At 44.0% G+C, this 18,231-nt stretch overlaps 1 long non-coding RNA gene across 15 annotated transcripts in view; it reads right to left on the bottom strand.

The window, feature by feature from the left end:
* LOC121277946 overlaps positions 1–18,231 on the bottom strand; it is a 620,247-nt gene that overhangs the window by 106,681 nt on the left and 495,335 nt on the right. For 14 of the 15 annotated variants that reach the window (XR_005943011.1, XR_005943014.1, XR_005943018.1 and 11 more), the window contains one exon: positions 11,288–11,349. This is a non-coding gene — a long non-coding RNA (uncharacterized LOC121277946). Of the gene's footprint in view, positions 1–11,275; positions 11,350–18,231 lie in introns of all 15 variants that reach the window. The other variant, XR_005943016.1, reaches the window with a different exon arrangement.

Below are 18,231 nucleotides of genomic sequence, written 5' to 3'. Positions count from 1 at the left end.
AATGCTATCCTTTATTATGAGAGGAATTGAACATAAAATTAAGGATGTTATGCTTAAGTTATACAGGGCATTGGTGAGACTGCATCTCGAATACTATGTGCAGTTTTGGTCTCCTTATTCAAGGAAGGATATAAATACGTTGGAGGCAGTTTGGAGGATGTTTACTAGATTGATACCCAGAAAAAGTGGGTTGTCATATGAGGAAAGGTTACACAGATGGGGCTTGTTTCCACTGGAGTTTATAAGAGTGAGGGGTGACTTGATTAAGGTATGTAAGATCCTGAATGGTATTGACAAGGCGGATGTGGAAAGGATGTTTCCTCTTGTGGGCGAGTCCAGAACTCGGGGGCACTGTTTTAAAATTAGGGGTTGTCCTTTTAGGACAGTGATGAGGAGAAAGTTTTTCCCTCAGAGGGCTGTGCGACTTTGGAACTCTGCCTCAAAAGGCAGTGTAAGCGGGGTCGTTGAATATTTTTCAGGCGGAGGTAGATAGATTCTTGTTAGGCAAGGGAATCAAAAGTTAACAGGGATAGATGGGAATGTGAAATTCGAAACACAAACAGATCAGCCATGATCTTATTGAATGGTGGAGCAGGCTCGAGGGGCTCAACTTCCTACTTCTGCTTCTATTTCGTATGTTCGTATTGAAAGGGTGTTAACAAAGCATATAGGATCTTCAGCTTCATAAATAGAGACACTGAGTACAAAAGAAGGCAAGTTTTGCTGAACACTTCAGGAAGGATGTGAAGATCCTTGAGAGGGTCCTGAGGAGGTTTACCAGAATGGTTCCAGGATAAGGGAATCTAGCTACCAGGTTAGGTGGGAGAAGCTGGGTTTGTTCTCCTTTGAGGAAAGGAGATTAAGGGGAGATCTGGTACAAGATTATGGGCTGGATTTTACACTACCTGCCGGGCATGTTTTTGTTGAGAGGTGGGGGATTGTTGTGGGGGGGGGGGGGGGGTGCGCAGGTAAAACAGGCCCACCACCTTCCTGCTCACCTCCAGCTCGGTCCCCATAATATGGCAGATGGCCACCCACCATTTCAAAATAAATAATTAACAAACAATTGAGCTTGTTAAGCCAATTGACCCAAATATTATGCTGCCCATGCCATAAAACGGTTGGTGTGGAAAGATTGGTGAGATTCAGAAGGCTGTTTTTGAAATAATTTTGTAGAAAAAGTGGGAAGGAAATAGGGGTTGCATTCTTTTGGCCGGTGCCCTACATGCAGCAGGGGTCCCCTACCTCACCACCACCCCCACACCACCCTTGTTTCTCCTCACAACGCCTTCAAAACCCATCCCCACACCCCCTTCTCCCAGCCCCTAGGCTCTTGATCACTTCCCGCCCTCAAGGCCTGGGATTGATCCTAATCTGGGACCCATCGATCCTCTCTGTTGGCATCCTTCCAATCCCAGCTGCCCCAATGCTGAGCTTTGGCTGCCAGTTGTCGAGGGAGGGACATCCCCACCTGCGGCGTGTTATAGCCTTGTTGAGTGTCAGTCGGGCGGGGCGGGTCATATTGTTTGTACCCCCCCCCAGCCCCTGAAAGGAAAATTCAACCCTATGACAGGTTTAGATAAGATAGACAAGAAAAGCTGTTTCTATTAGCTGACAGAAGGAGGACTGGGGGACACAGGTTTAATGTTTTGGGCAACAAATACAAAAGGGGATGTGTAGAAGAATGTTTTTACGCAGCGAGTGGTAATGACTAGGTACTCGCTGCCTACAGGGGTGGTGAAAACAGAAGTGATCAATGCTTTCAAAAGGAAATTGGATAGACACTTGAGGGAAATAAATTTGCAGGACTACGAGGGTAGAGCAGGGGAGTAGGACTAATTGGATTGCTACACAGAGAGCTGGCATGGGCTTGATGGATTAAATGTCCTCCTTCTGTGTATAATGACTCTATGACCTAGCTCCATTGCAGAAGCACTGTTACTAATAGGTCTGTGATGATCCAAGGTTGTCCACCAGTTATTGCCTCTGTAGGTCCAACTGCCAGAGTCCGATCCAATTCCAAAAGTTTTTTTCTACAAAGTTTCATTATTCATTTGTAGGACTTGTCCCTGTGTATTTAGCTATACACTCTAATAATATTGGGCTTGTCATTTGTAACTGTGCCGTGCTATGCTATCTATTTTAAAGCTTTTCATTGTGGTGTCCAAGAGGAAGATGATATTATGGAACTCTCTACCTATGCATTTGCACCTTGCTATGTTTACCCTGCCTTGCTATGTTATCTCAAATCATATTAAGGACATGCCTGGACAATCAATCAACAGAATTCCAAGATATAATCTCACCCAGTATCTTTGGGATGAACAGGAAGTAGAACATATTATGTAACTGATCCTACTTTGGATGTATGTCAAAGCTAATGAAATCGGGACAGGTGGAAACTTGTGAATAGTTCCATGAATATCACAGAAGGCTTCCTTATAGGAGGCTAAACAGGTAGAGGTAGTTGAGCCACCCACATTATCATTCATTGCACATTTAGTAACATTGCTGTTTACTGATTGACCCATTGTAAATGTACAAATCTCAAAACTAATGCTTGTCTAATCTTTGAACACTGGATACTACACTACCATAATGAGACAGAAAAGTAGAGGTTCTGTGGATAAAAAAAATCTTGAATTACTTGTTTTAATTGCCTGTTCCATTTAACTTTTATTTTAAACTAGCAATGTTCCAAAACTCAGCTTCACTAATTCCTTGTGTAACTTCTCACAGGCACTCGCAAGATGACATTAATTATGTAAACACTTGTATCTTTTAGAAATTTATGAGCAATATTGAGATGTACTATAAATGAGTAAGTAGTATAATTTGTGGTTTTCCTTTGACAGTTTGTATTTTGTGATTCTGGTATGCGATGGGCATGCTTCATGCGTGTAGCAAGCTGACCTCCAGCACCCCAAACCCTCATTGATCCCTGGGTACATAAGAACACAAAATAAATAGAGGGGAGAAAGGCCATTTACTTCAGTTTAACTGATTGACCCAGAAACATGTTACCTAACTACATCTTCAATGAATCAAAGATTATTCGCTCCTCTGCCCTATCCCGTTGATTATTTCAAGTGTTGATCACATATTTATTAACTGTAGTTCCTTTTGGTCAAATATGTCATACTATGCAATATAAAATGATGGACACCATCTGAGTGGTCATTTTTGTAAATTCACCCTTGGGATGTGTGCTGTTGGCAAGTACAGCATTTATTTATTACCCGTCCCTAATTGCCTTAGGGAAGGTGATTGTGTGTTCATTCATGCATCAAGTTTCCAAAATGTGATAAGAATGAAAATGTCACAACATTAAAAAACAACCCCCAAGAATGGCATTAACAAATGTTATGACCTTTCACATTAAGTAATTGTATCTGCATCCCAGTATGGTAAAACCATTTTCTTTATTTTACAAGTCCAATTGGTGACATTTATGAAACTTAAGCATTTAATAAAATTACCCACGGCCAACTTTCAATCAAAATCTGGCTATGGGAGGAAGGTTCATTGCTTTTTGATTTGCTGGGGTCCTCCAACCCACCACTCCACCAACCTCAAGAACCATTCTCTGCTCACTAACTTTGGTTTAAAATTATCGACAGGAGAAATTTTGGAGCCATCCCTTTATCCTGAAGCATCTAATGCCAACATATACCAACATGTAGAGCTATGCCTGCAGTCTCAATGAATCACTGCATATGTTCTATTAAATGTACCTACACTACATGGACTGCAGCAGACCTAAAAGGCAGCTCACCACCATCTTCTCAAGGGCAATTCAGGTTGGACAATAAATGCTGATCTAGCCAGCGATGCCCACATCCTGTAAATTAATTTTTAAAAATGCCATAAAAATAAACTTGTATTCCTGGCATTGCATTTATACCTCAAATACCAGCACATCAGAATAGGTTGTACACAAAAATGGAAAAATAAATTACATGACCAAGAATGCAATTAAATGATTGGGAAGTATCACAAAGATTTTAGGAAAAGCAATTAGTAACATAATGCCGCCCTGTCTATACCCGAAAAGCTGTGCTATCCAACATATGTTTGAGAAGTGAAAATTCTGATTCGCAAATGGTTGCGACAATGAATCAATTGACTTTTTGCTCACATAGAGTTCTGTAGGCAATGGGTACCATCTGGTGCCATCCACATAGACATCCTTTGTATGTGAGCCTTGAAGATGAGTGTTCATTCGTGGGGGCAGGATGGAAGTGTTGATGTGGTGCGCATGCATTAGAGCTAAACCCAAAAATGTTATCATATCATACCTTCAGGAGTAGTGGATTCTCGCACCCCTACCACCACTGAGGTTGAGATCTGGAATTTAAATCTGGGATTTCATGCTGTGTGTGTCTCAAGTATTTACTACTGTAAACTACTGAAGCATCAAAATTTGTTTCTATTTAACTAAGCGGACTGACTGTACTAAGCCCCTTTGAATTTACAATGAGGCAGTCATTTCCTAATTTGTACTGAATCATACTCATCAAAACATTCGCATTCTGACTGGCTGCCCACTGAAGATGGCCGAACACAACTTCATAATGCACTGCAAACCCATCACCAGACAAATTTTATTCTAATCACCATCGCATACACTGTCTTGCACATTGACCTTCACTTCCGCACTCAAAAAGAAAATCTGCACAGAAATGGAAATCCCTCACACATTTGGTTATTTTCACAGGAAACACCTCCACTTTCCTTCATCCTTTTCAAGTCTACCCCACATTACAGAAAAGAAAATACTGAGCTCCTGACAAATCTACCTAGAAAGAACACATGTGATAGAGATACTAGAAGTGATGCTTCCAATCAGCTTACATTTTGTGAATTATACAGGAGCAGTCGGTTGCCTAAATTTGCTACCAAGCTCCATGAAATAAGAAGGTGCCAATTGTAGCTTTTCTTGTCCCTTCCATCGTCTCCCCTCATCTCATGAAGGTGTTGGTTTATTGTTGGGACACAACTCCATGGACCACAATATGTTACCTAAATGGCACCCATTTCATTTGTAAGCTTTGATAGCAAAGGCTGGTGGGCTACTAAAACACAGGGGGGATGTTGGGGATGCCATCACAGGCGATCCCCATCCCATGGAAAATACATTTACTTCCAACAGGGATCACTGGGTGTAAACTATGAGTTGGAATTCTGAACAATGTTCCTGGCCTAAACAAGGAAAGTTAAATTCAACTGTAGCAGCCCAACTGCTGCCTGGACTGACCTCAATCATATCAACACATTTGGTGAACTTTCCTGATCTTAGTCCCTTAACTTGCTGAGCCATCAGTACAAGCAGGGACCAAATTTAGTCCACAACTTGTTGCACAAAGTAACATTGAACAATAAAAATGGACTCTGTCCTTCCATTGGGAAAAATTCAATCTAATCTATTAGTTTCTTGGTACAGTAATTAAATTAAACTTTAAGGGCTAAGATAAAAGCAAAATACTGCAGATGCTGGAAATCTGAAATAAAAACAGAAAAAGCTGGAAAGAGTCAGCAGGTCTGGCAGCATCTATGGAGAGACAAACAGAGCTAATGTTTTGAGTCCATCTGACTCTTCTTCAGAGCTCTGCTGCACTCAATGCAAAGAAGCTGTTGCTGGCTGCCTATTCTGACACTGGCTGCCAGTAGGAGCTCCGGGGAAGAGGGAGGGCTCCTAGGTCCCTTAGTGATAGAGGCAGGCAGGAGGAGAGGCCATGTTTCCACAGGAGGCTCTCAAGGATCACCATCTGAAGGGAATGGTTGCAGGTGATCAAGGCGATTAACGGTAAGGAGCATGGCCCTGAAGACCTTGCTGTAGTCAACAAGTTTAATGTGCTCATGCGGGTGAGCAGGGAACGCATCTTCACATGACATCTCCTCCCCACTATTCCACCAACCTCTCATGTTACTCAATACACCACAGCTCTGTCAACCACGCAGCAGCAGTCCCTGGTACTCAGGACTCACCCTTAAACTTTAGGGAATCCATCACACATTTAATAATGATGCCAGTCTCACAGCAGATCGTGCATCAAATCAGCCAATACTGCTGTTTGACGTCATGATCTGGCCAGTTGGGAAGCTCCAGTGCACGCATGCATGCTAGAGCCCTTTCCAATATGGGCCACCAGACAGACTGTGCACAGCCAGCTGGAGGCGCTGTGTGCACCACTCAGAGGGTCTCCGGCTTCCACAGCACTGGTTCCAGTGGCACCATGGTTCAATTTCAAACCCCAACATTTTAAACATCTGTTTATGGTGATGATTAGTGAATTTTGGTATCCAACACTCCAGGGCCTGGGAACTATGTTTTTTTGCAGCGAATGTGCTTTTCTCCATATCTCACATAATTTCCTAAAATTATATTCTGCAAAAAAAGTAATGCTGAATAATATAACATGGTGTGTAGCTCCAATTATTTAACACTGAAATAATGTAAGTAGATTCTGGTTTTGGATCAATTTTATCCCCGTCTCTCCTGAAGGCATCAACTCCTGATGACATTCAGTTTCCATTCAACTCTTTAGATGTGAGCCTATACAATGAGCATTAGTGGATAATACAGAAGTTAGCCATGGTCCAAGGCAAAATTTAAGTCATACAAATCCTGGAGTAGCTGAACGAGATTAAACCTCTTCTTTAGTTTGATAAAATAACCCAGTTTTACAATTTCATTTAGGACCAGTGGTAGCATTGAATCAAAAGTTGTGTGTTCCTGCCCTACTCTATCTTAATACTTGAGACGGGTGCTAAATTATTAGAGGTTTTGCTCTCTGGGTGAAATGTTAAACAGAACCTATGCTTTAGGTGAAAACTAAATGAACCAAAGGCAACAGTGAGAATGAACAGGGAGCTTTTCTGATCCCCATCCCTCTTCCAACCAACACCCCTCAAAAAACAGCCTTGTAAAAATCATGACCTTCCTGGCCTAAAGTAGTTCCAGAAATAAGTATATTAAGTTCATGCACCTTAAATCCCATTGTTTTTAAAATAACACCATCAACCTTACCTTTCAAAGCCCCCATCGTTTCCCCCATTCTCAACAAATCAATTCTCAACTCTTCTGTCCTCAATAATTACCATTCCAAACCGACCTTTCCTCTCCATGGTCCTTGAAAATATGTTTCTGCCTCCCAGGTCCATGTCTATCCCTCTGTTTACTCCCTGTTTGAAATCAGCTTTCCACCTCTACAGCCCTGCTCAAAGTCCTAAATGACACCCTCTTGTGAAAGTGATACATCAGTCTCATCCCCCAGAATCCCATAGGCCTTCTAGAGTCATTGATCCACTGACTCTACACTCTCCTTCTCAAACACTCTCCTTCAATACTCTACTTGGTTGGACTCACATCGCTTGGATCAATTCAAGTTTTCAGAACTGGTGTCGCTGTGATTTTTGAAGCGCGCATTCATTTTAAATTTAAAGTAAGGTTATAATATCTTAAAAATGAATAAAGGCACAGGTCTGACAATTCTAGCTTTAAATACAGCAAATTTCAATTAACAAAGGATACCGACAGTGACAAGGCTTTCCCTGAGTGATGCAATAGTTATACTTCAGGGTCTAGCCACTAAACAGAAGTAACTTAGGCATCAAATGTGGCCATAGTTACACAAAATTGAACAACAATCACAAAATAATCAAACAGTTTTTAAAAATGGCACCAGTATGCACAGTAAATCTCCCCTTGGTAACCACTTATCATCTTTAAAAATTCTTTCAAGCGATGTGAGTCCAACCAAGTAGAGTATTGCTGGCCACTAATGGCCCTTGAGAAGGTGGTGGTGAGCTGCCTTCTTGAACCGCTGCAGCCCATTACTGATGACCTATCAGTGTGTATAGTCCAACCCCACCCGCCTGTGGACTTTTAGAATTTCTTTAGCAAAATCTGTCCTGCTCAGACATTGGTGCTGCCTGCTGTGTTTACTGAACCAAACAGATTAAGAAGGCCCAAGTTTGGCCCCTGATTTTGGTTGAATTAGGCAAATTCCACAGTAGGACAGAGTAATTGGCTTCAGTGTAGCTGGGCTGGGCACAGAGGCAAAAAGAAATCAGTCATGCTCCTGATTGATATGCAGCAAGTTTGGCTGGAAAGCAGAGATGTGTAACAGCAAGTTAGAAACAGTCTCAATTGTGATCACCCATCACATGAGCATTGTTGTTGAGAGTGGGGTTAATCTCAGAGAGTTGTCAGCTCCTATGAAATGGTATCACAACATTATCTCACCTCTGCAGGAGGAAGGAGAACATTTGGGGCTTAGTGAAGTATCCATCTTTCACACTGAAGGCATACTGCCAAAACTCCTGCTCCCCAACATGAAGTGAGGCACCTCCATAATACCAACGGCATTTGAGACTTGCACTTTCAGGAGTTCTAAACACACAGAGCCAGATTCTCAATGTCCCAGATCTTTGACCTTCAACACATATTGATTTGAAGTGGCAGCAGGAAGATAGACAAATGGGGAGAGTGGTGTACTCTTGTAAGAGCTGGAGTCCTGAGAGACTCTCAGAGTGGTGGTTGCTCATTAATTTTCCACTACAACTCTACCCTCCTCACCTCTTCTGGAAGTTGCAATGTCAGGGAGGTCCTGGCCATACCCAACACCTATTCAGTCCCATTTTCCTTTAGAAGGCACTAGATACAAATGCCATATTTTCCCCCTCCATTCAACCATCTAGTGAGTCTAGCAATGTTACCTTTGAATGCTGTTTTTATTAAGAGGGCATGCTTTGTTAAGCCTCAACCACCTCATTTTTACTGCATTTTGTTTATTGAAAAAGTGTGTTGACACTCGATTTACAGAGAGAGAAAATGAAACGGCATTCCTCACATGGACAGAACATAGTCCCACTCTTAGCTTTACAAACATTAATATCACCTAGGGTGAACACTATACCTATGCTATATTAGGACATTCACACACAATTTGCACCTTAAGATGAAGAAGCTGAGTAATACTCCAATTCTGCTGCTCTAACTGCATTACCATGCGGTGAAGCAGGTAGCTTAGTTCTGCAGGACTGACCACTTCCAACCTTCACATACCCAGCAGTTCCATACTAGTGAGTAAAGAAAGAACTCACATTTGCACGGCATCTTTCAGATCCTCAGGATGTCTTAAAGCACTGCACAGTGAATTAACTCATTTTGAAGTGTAGTTATTCTTCCATTGATAAATGTGGCAACCAATTTGAGCACAGCAAGTTCCCACACAGCAACAAATTAAATGACAAGATTATCTGTTTTAGTTACTTAATAGCAGGGATAAATGTTGGGTCAGGACACCAGGATAACTCCCTTGCTTTTCTTTGAACCATGCATTCTTTGACATTCAGCTGGCCAAGAAAACAGGGCTTTGGTTTAATGTCTTATCTGAAAGATGGCTCCTGTAATAATGCAGTACTTGCTGCACTCACCAGAATCATACAATCATATAGCATATAGGAGAAGGCAATTCAGTCTATCAAGCCTATGTCAGCTCATTAAAAGAGACACCTCATTAGTCCCACTCCTCTGTTTTCCCCGCAGTCCTGCAATTATTCCCTTTCAAGTATATTCCCAATTCCCTTTTGTAAGTTACTACTGAATTTGCTTCCAATCCAGATCATAACAACTTGCTGCGTAAACAAAACTTCTCCTCATCTTTTGACAACTATCTTAAGCCCGTAACCTCTGGCTACTGACGCTCCTGCTACTGGAAACATTGGAGTGTTGCATTGGAGCGTCAGCCTAGACAATGGGTGCAAATCTGTGGAGCAAGGCTTCAACCAAAAACCTTCCTTTTCAGATGCAAAAACAGTACCAAAATGAAGCAAGGCTAACACTCACAAGTAATTTCAACCAGTGTGTTGTGGGCTGTAATGGCCATTTCACCCTAATCACCGTGTTAAGCTGTAGACTATTAAAGACGGGTGAGGGTGAGGCAGTGGGAACAAGCCTGTGCAAGGAAGGGGAACCTGTGTTGCAAATGAGGCAACTTTTTTCATCCACCTGACTCATGGGAGTCCCAATAACTGTAATAAGGGCGTTGTACAAACAAAAATACAGGTTGTGTCAGTGAGAGGGTTAATTACAGTAATACCTACCAACCACACCCAGGATAAAATGTGTTCATGATGTGTTAGTCACCATACCAGTCCTACCAGTTGCTCCAAGCTCATGAGTAAATACATATCCAGTAAACACTATGCAAGTCTCAGATATTCATCACAGTGAAAGATGTGCAGTCCATGAACACTATTCACCAGCTAACAGTCTAGACGGTTCATTCAGTACAGTTCATTGTTTACCTTCGGCACCTGTAATCCTGGCCAACAGGCACATGAGGTTCAATAGACCATTGTGAAGAGATGTATCTAAGACAACACGCATCTAAAATGGCTTTTTATTCACTTTTGTCCAGAAAACAACTATGGAAATTCTAACAGATGCAACCGTAGCAATAAATAAGCTTGATCCTTTTCAAATCCCTTTGTCCCCTTGCCACTTCAATAACAACTGTTGTTTGCATTCTATTAAAACCACTCTAATACAATACAAAAAAAGAAAGCCGTTACTTTGGACAAACTCTCACTTCACCTGTGACAGCAAAGATCTATTAGCATAAAGAGATGTGCTGTTTCTGTGAGAAAAACCCATTTGTGTAGAGGATTCACAAAAAAAACAGTTCTGTTAATTTCAACAACTTTTGCAATTACATTAAAATCTCACTGCTGGCAATAGTCAGACCTGATCAACATTGAAAACTCTTTGTAAACTAAACAGCTTCAGTGCCTGGAAAGTGGAAACCTGATTTACAATGTTTCATACAAGCTAATTTCCAGATCAAATAGAACCCTATTCTAGGAGTGCTAGAATTCAAGCAGCACAACCACTTCCTAGCCACAGACCCTGTATTCAGACCTAATTCTACAGAATATATTTCAACTGCAATCTCCTAGTTCTGAATTATCAATGTTTAGAGTAAGTGCCAAGCCACATTTGCATCAGAAATTAACCACATACCTGACGAAAACGATTTCTATCTTACATCTTCAAATTTACAGTTTTTAAGAAAATGAAATTTCTCACATAAGAAGTTTACTAAGTAATTGGATAAAAAACAAAGAACCAGAGAACATTCTTCACTTGCAGTCTTAAAATAAACAGAAGTATTACAACTTTATCGCTTCATTTGTTTTAATATGCACAGGTCTCAAAGTACTGAATCCACTGCATCAATTTTAAGAGCTTTCTAGTAGTCCTACTAACCATTTGTCTTACCTGTGAGCATCAACCAATCTCATGTCTTTCATTCAAACCCTCTTGATTCATCCTTGGAAAATCTGTAAAAGTGGTTTGGAAGTGGGTGTCAGCCTAGAAAACTTGTGGGAACAGTATTCAATGTCTTGTCACTTTAATCTGGCAACATTGATTACCTATCATTTGCAAAGGTAGTCAAATATACTGGTAATAGAAAAGGAGGTAAGGAAGACAGTATGCTATTCCGACAATATTAAATTCTCCATAGCTTTCAATGTAATTGATTTTCTCATTATCAATAAATGTGGAGAGGATGGAGGGAAGCATGCTTTATTTCGGGAGGGATGAATTTTGCATTTATTGAAGTGAGACATTGTCATTGCTAAGCATTGCAATCAGTCACCTACTTTAAGCATCCATTTGACATAAAATGCTAGGATGACTTGATAGTGCTGTATAAATGAAAGTCTGTTCTATCCAATGTTAGCATTAAACACTCTCTCCATCGGGTACTACATGGGAGATGTTGAGATTTCTAATCCAATAATGGCACTCAAACTAATCATGAATGCTGACCAGTGAGGTCAAGAATGTCCTTCAGGGAAGGGAACCTGGTTCTGCTATTCATTCTTGCCTACAGATGACTCCAGGCCTACACTTTGCGGTTGATTCTTAATGCCCTCTGATATGACCAAGCAAGCCACTTGGCTGCAAAAACAATAAATATTTCTGAAGGAGGTGCAACACCATCTTCTTATTGCCTCAGGGCAATGAGGGATACGAAATAAATGCCAGCCGTGTCACCAGGAAAGGATACTATTTTGAGGATACCTTATACGTACGTACATTGTTAAAATTTTATGACTAAGGATTACTGTACATTGGGAAATAGTTTTCCAAAAAGCAGATCATATGACACAAACAAGTTGTTTGATGTTTGAAACGTGACTCAAGATCAGTATTTCCTCTGCTACTCCTTTCCTGTTTTGAGCAAATAGGAACTCTAGCAGAATTGCTTGATGTTTTTTGAAGATTAATGTAAATCATATTAGAACTATTTTGTGATTTCCAGTCAGATGCCATCAGCTACTGCGAGAAATGTGTAGCGTTATGTACAGATTAAGTGGTAGACATTTAAATTGCGAAGCTTAAATGAATTGACTGGCACATTTGCACAGAAACAACTGGCATTTATATAGTGCCCATAATTTAATAAAATGTTCCAAGGTGCTTCAGATGAACATTTTCAAGCAAAATTTATCATTGAGCCAAATAAGGAGATATTAGGACAGGTGAGCAAAAGCTTGGTTAAGGAAATAGCAAACTCTTAAATGAAGAGGGAGAGAGGTGGAGAAAAGTGGTGAGGTCTAGAGGGGGAATTTTAGAGCTTAGGGCCTGAAGGCACGATTGCCAATGGTAGATCAATCAAAATCAGAGATGCACCAAAAGGCCAGAATTAGAGTAATGAAGAGTTTTCAAAGGATTGTAGGGCTGGAGGAAGTCATTTTAGATAGGGCAGGGCAAGACCATGGGCTGGATTTAATGGGGCGCTGTGGTCCTCATGCCCCAGCTAAAAAATTGGGGGAGAGCCCACTCCCTCTGCAATCAGTGTTAAGTGGCTGGAGGTGGGATTTTGCCCCTATCTGGGAAGGAATCGGATGGCTGGCAGCTCTCTGGTCCCAGCGGCACCGCAGGGTGTAGTGGCCAATGCTGGGAACACACCAGTCCCGCAAAAGAGGAGCCTGGACTCAGACGTAAGTCTGGGGTCTTGCCAGGGCCAGTCTGGCAAGCCACCGGGAGGAGGGTGAGGGAGGTGGGGGTCTGGGATTGACAAGCCAGGGGGGTAGGGTAAAAGAGTGGACAAGGCCTCCAACTTGCCCCATGGGCCTGCACAGGCAGTCCTACCCCTTGCCCGACACCAGCCCACACAGCAAACCCCCACCACAGTTAAAGTACCCACCCTGGGATGTGGCCCCCTAAGTGGCCACATAAGGGATTCAATAGGCCCAAGGGCAGGCAGGCCACCCGACGGCTCCCGTCTCATGTATTATGCTGGGAGAGGGCAGGGACGGGCAGGTAGGTGACAGGCATGGCGCCCACTAGATTATACATGCCCCACCCCATCTTCAAACCCACCAGTGGGGGAGCCTTAGACCCAGCTCCATGAAGAGATTGAACACGGAGATGAGAATTTTAAATTTGTTGTTGAATCGGTGAGTCAGCAAGCACAGGGGTGATGGGTGAATGGGACCTGGTGCAATTCAGGATGCAGGCAGGAGAATTTTGGATGAGCTCAAGTTTCTGGAGGTTGGAAAATAGGAGTTTGGTCAGGACAGCATTGGAATCGTCATGTTTGGAGGTAATGAGAGAGTTGATGAGGATTGCAGCAGCCAGTGGATGAGATAGGAGCAGAGACAGGGCGATATTACAGAGGTAGAAGTAGGTGGCCTTAGTTAATGGGGAGGATATAGAGTCAGAAGCTCAGTCAGGATGTCAGGATTGGGAACGGTTTGGTTCAGCCTCAGACAGTGGCCAGGAGGGGCGATGCAATCGATAGTTAAGGAACAGAGTTTATGGAGGTGCTGAAAATAAAGCCTTTAAACCAAAGTGGTAGGTAGTTAAACCGCATGGCTACAAATTTAAATATAGGATTCACTCTCTCTAGCATGAGTATCAGTCTGAATTGGAGGTTCAGTGCTAACTCAAATAATTAGGAACATAACAATAGGAGTGGCCACTTAGCTACTTGAGCCTGTTCTGCCAATTAAATGAATTCATGGCTGATCTGAGATTGACTCCAACTTCCCAGCTTTGACCCATTCCCTCAATATCTTTGGGTAACAGAAATCTCTCAATCTCAGATATAAAATTAGCAATTGATCTAGCAACAACTACCATTTGTGAAGAGAGTTATCTGTGTAGAAACGTTTCCTAAGTATTTGCACTCCTGAAAGGTCCAGCTCTAATTTTTAGGTTATACCCACTAGACCTAGATTCCCCAACCAGTGAAAATAGTGTCCCTGTATCTACCAATCAGCTCCTTTCAATATCTTGAAAACTTTGGCAAAATCACTCATTCATTTCTAAATTCCAGAGAGTACAACCCTGGTTTGTGTAATTTCACCTTTAATTTAATCCTCGGAATCTAGGCACCATCCTGGGAAATCTCTGCTGCACACCCTCCAAGGCTGATATTATCTGGTAAATTTTTTTCCTCATCAACCAACAAATTCATGATACAGTGGCCTGGCAACCTGAGATAAATGACGAATTCAGTGCAGCCAATCTGGACAACATCCAGGCTTGGGCTCATAAGTAGTGAGTAACATACACACACAAGTGCCAGGCAAGGCCATCCGCAAGAGAGAGTCGATCCAACTCGAATGGACATTACAATTACTAAATTGCCTACCAACAAAATCCTGAATGTCACCATTGACCAAAAGCTCAACTGGACTAACCAGATAAATACTGTGGCTACAAAAGCAGATCAACGTCTGGGGGCGGAATTGTCCCAGGTTTGCACTAAGAGCGGCAGTGGGTGGGTAAAACAACATTTTACCTGCCGGCTGCAACAGCAGCTTTTCACACCGTATTGTCCCAAACCCATCACATTAATTCCACATTCCCAGGAAACACACCGTTCCTGTGGCAGGCAGGCTCTCATTTGCCTGCCATGCCATCATTTCACCGCTTCACCACGCCAGGCGCCATATTTAAAGTGCAGCCATGCGCACACCTCTCAGTGCTTCCAGTCCATGACTGCTGCAAAGACATGGCCCTGAAAGGCAAAAAAGAATGCAGCCTCTGGCATCCCTTGAGCACCATTTGGGTGCAGTACAGGCTTGCTGTGATATCCTGTGCCCAGTTTCTGGGCACAGGATGAGCAGCAACCTCAGTAATCTGGCTTGGAAGGCGGTGACAGCGGTGGTCAGTGCCAATGCCCTGCAAAAGAGGACAGCCACCCGGTGCCAAAAGAGGATGAATGATCTCCTCCATTCCACCAGAGTAAGTCAGTCTTCTCATTGCTCTCAGCTCACACACACTCACAAACCCATCACACATCCACAGGGCCCTCACTCACTGCCAGTTCAAGGGGCACCACCATTCACCCTTGCACACAATCCTTAATTGTCCTCATCCTATCCATGGGACTACTCACCACACATGCCAAGCATACTTATCATCCAGCCTGGCAGGTGTCCTGCTTACAGTCTCTCCATTGTATTTATTCAGGACAAGCTGGCACCCAACAAGAGGGAGAAGTCGCTTACCAGTGGAGGGATGCCTGAAATCAAGGTCCTCACAGATTTTGAAAACAGAACCGTTCTGCTGGATGGTGAGGACCTGGGCCAATCCTGTGCTGACAGTGAGGTCAACGATGCTCTACCAAGTGAGGATCCAGCAAGGCAACATCCATCAGACAACCATGCTGTGAGTGATGTGTCCTATTTCACAGGCTATTGCCATGCACTAATTATCTCTCCTTGCTTCCGCAGGCCCCTTGTATTCCCAGGAGCTGGGAAACAGCCGGGGAGTCCATGACCCAGGGCCTCCAATCAAGCCCGGAAGAAATCTCTGAAGAGGAATCTGAAAGCACTTTCATTGAAGCCCCCTCACAGTGCTCACCCACACCCTCCAACAATGCAGAGACTCAAACCTCAGTGGGACCTAGCTTTATAGTAGCCTCGGGATCACTGTCTGGTGAGCACATCACACTGTCTGATCCACAGCAGGTGGCAGCAGGGACTTCCCAGGTCTCTGGCACTCGGAGGACTGCTGGAGGCCAGAAATTTGCTGAATCCGGATCAGATGATGAGCCTCTGGACTCGGTCATGTTACAGTTGCTGGAGCTGCAAATGCAAGCTCGGGAACATCAGGAGGGGATGTCTGGAGCACTCCTCAGATTTCAAGGCACGATGGAGGAGTCCATCCATCTTCAGGCTGAGGTGATGGTGCCGGCATGCCAATACATCGCGGTCAACACGGGTAGGATGGCGGCTACCATGGAGACCTCAGTCTAGGACGTTGCTCTTGCACTGCTGCATGGGCTCAACTCCATCACTGATAGTTGGCTTCCAACAGTGTGTATGTGAGAGGGGTGCAAGGCAGCTTGATCTCACTCCAGCTACCCCTTCTTCTCAAGGAGTCAGCCAGGGGCCATTGAGCACCCAAAGGGAGGAGGATCAGCAGGTGCATACCCCGAGATCATCCACCCAGGTGACTCCGGGCGTGTCCAACCCATCCAAATCCCCTCTTCCTGTGACCCCAGCAGCTCCAGCTCCACAGGCTGATGAGGGTGCCACTGCCATACAGTAGATCCCTGAAAACAGGCTGAGGCCTCCAGGTCTCAGCCCCTCAGAGGACACCCGTCAAAGTCATCATGGATAGGGCATAGCAGTCAACAGGCTGTCTCGCCTCCACTGTGGATGGCTGTGGAGCACCAAGATGTAGTGGCAGGGTTCGGGAGGTTAGTTGCACAGCCTGGGCATAGGAGTTAATCACTTGCACATAATGTTCATTATTGTCAATAAACTCTCAAGACTGTCTCCCTGCCTATGGCTCCTTGTTATGATGAGCAGTGTTTGTGTCACTCAGATGTGAAACTTTTCTGCACAAGATAAAGGCAGGTGTCCCAATCCAGGGCCTCTTCCCTGCGCTTTGTGCAGCCTTCAGACCAAAGTAATGGCCCGGCCTCAAACTCCCTGGACACATTACTGATTCCTGAATGTCAATGGTGCTTGTCATTGCTGCCAGAATGTCGTGGGCAGGTGTCACAGAGTTCTGCCATTCTCTCTGTGTGCTCTCAGCACCTTTAAGGTGGGGCTGGCCCCCATCTCTTCAGCATCTGGGACCAGTGACGCTGTGCTCCTGAAGGGGTCAGGTGCTGAAGGAGGACACAGGATCAGAAGCTTTTAAAGTTTCATGGCTGAGAAAAAAAAAATCATATCTCTATGATATGACCCTGATCACAGCGCAAGTGAGCTGCCCTCGGCCAGACAGGAGTCAGACATTCACAGAGGTTATGTGAAGATTTATGGAGTATCCTCACTGCATGTTGTCATCATTCTACTGCAATCGAGCGATTATTAGAGCCTCCACTGTGTCTCCATGACAGGAGCATTATCACAGAGGGTATGTGCATTGACATAAGCCGGACTAGACTCAAATGTTCATAGATGCAATGTGAGGATCAATAGGGTCTCCTGACTGTATGTTGTCATCATCCTCCACAAATCTAGCAGCTATGAGGGCTTCCTGAGGGCACCTGCCTCGTCTAGCCAATGTGAGGGCCTCATTCCTGTCATCAGCGCTTTCAAGCAACTCCTCACCCTCAGCCCTATTGATGTCCTCATCCGAGGAGATCTCCAGCTCCTCCATCTCCTCCTCAGCCAGCTCCTCTCCCCGTTGCAGCGCCAGGTTGTAAAGGGTGCAGCAAGCGATGACAATGTATGACACCCTCTGTGGACTATATTGCAGAGCTCCACCAGACCAGTCCTGGCACCGGAACCTCATTTTCAGCATCCCGATGGTCTGCTCCACCAAGTTCGAGCTGCAGTATGAGCCTCATTGTACCTTCACTCTGCTGCAGTCTGAGGCCGCCGCACAGGTGTCATCAGCCACGGCCTCTGCGGGTAGGCCTTGTCCCCAAGGTGTCATCCCTGCAGCCTCTGTGGACCCTGGAAGACATCAGGGATCTGTGACTGACTGAGAATGTAGGAGTCATGCACACTCCCTGGAAACCATGCACAGACCTGCAGGATGCATTTGTGGTGGTCACACACCAGCTGCACATTCAGCGAATGGAATCCCTTACATAGTTGACCGCTTATTGCCGCGGAGATCTGAGCGCTCTGTGAGTGCAGTCGATGGCACCCTGCACCTGTGGGAAACCCGAGATCTGGGCAAATCCAATCGCTCTTGCATCCTGGTCCCGGGCGAAATGTACAAAGTTGTGTGCCCTT

The sequence above is a fragment of the Carcharodon carcharias genome, chromosome 5 (genome assembly GCF_017639515.1).
Source record: "Carcharodon carcharias isolate sCarCar2 chromosome 5, sCarCar2.pri, whole genome shotgun sequence".
Classification (NCBI taxonomy): domain Eukaryota; kingdom Metazoa; phylum Chordata; class Chondrichthyes; order Lamniformes; family Lamnidae; genus Carcharodon; species Carcharodon carcharias.
Note: the sequence above shows the minus strand (reverse complement) of the source record. Positions and strands in the feature narration are given on the sequence as shown.